This window comes from Antrostomus carolinensis, unplaced genomic scaffold (assembly GCF_000700745.2).
Source record: "Antrostomus carolinensis isolate BGI_N321 unplaced genomic scaffold, ASM70074v2 scaffold54419, whole genome shotgun sequence".
Taxonomy (NCBI): domain Eukaryota; kingdom Metazoa; phylum Chordata; class Aves; order Caprimulgiformes; family Caprimulgidae; genus Antrostomus; species Antrostomus carolinensis.
In genome coordinates, this window is record NW_010337604.1 from 1603 (window position 1) to 2374 (window position 772).

General features: G+C 41.3%; 1 non-coding gene across 1 annotated transcript; it reads right to left on the reverse strand.

Annotated features, from left to right (window-relative positions):
* Window positions 1-231: 231 nt before the first annotated feature.
* Window positions 232-313, reverse strand: TRNAS-AGA (transfer RNA serine (anticodon AGA)). The gene has a single exon. It is a non-coding gene; the product is annotated as a tRNA-Ser (tRNA).
* Window positions 314-772: the final 459 nt, after the last annotated feature.

Sequence of the window (772 nt, forward strand, 5' to 3'; positions counted from 1 at the left end):
CTTATGAAAAGTCCCTCCCCAGCTTTCTTGTAGCCCCTTCAGGTATTGGAAGGCTGCTATAAGAGCCTTCTCTTCTCCAGGCTGAACAGCCCCAACTCTTTCAGTCTGTCTTCATAGGAGAGGTGCTTCAGCCCTCGGATCATCCTTGTGGCCCTTCTCTGGACTTGTTCTAACTGGTCCATGTCTTTCTTATGTTGGGGCTCAAAATAGTACCAAGTCTTTAACTCAGGTCGTAGTCGGCAGGATTCGAACCTGCGCGGGGAGACCCCAATGGATTTCTAGTCCATCGCCTTAACCACTCGGCCACGACTACAGATATAATAACCTTACTACGGGAAGATAACCTTAAATAGTGCAATCATTCACTTTTTTTTTTTTAAATGTAATATTTCCCCCCACCCCAAAATAGTCTGGCTCTTATTTGCTTTCAGCTATGTAAATTCGTCCTTTTGAAGTAATAGCCATGCCTGCTGCTGTTTTGTATTTGAATCTGTTTAGAAACAACAAATGTGTCTGAGTTGCACACAGCTGTGTATAAGCGGATGCTAATTTTTACTTGCATGATAATGACTTCTTTATCTGCTATAATGGGATGTAGTTTAGATTGCCATGTGTTAAATGTAATACTTGTTGAGTTAGAAGATTGTCCTCTGTAGTAGTTTTTGGAATTTTTGTACTGGCAGCATGAGACCTCCAGGTAATTTGTCTCAGATTGCAGTTCTTGTAAAAATATGTTTTTCTTCCCTCCACGTTAAACCTAAGCATTTTGCTG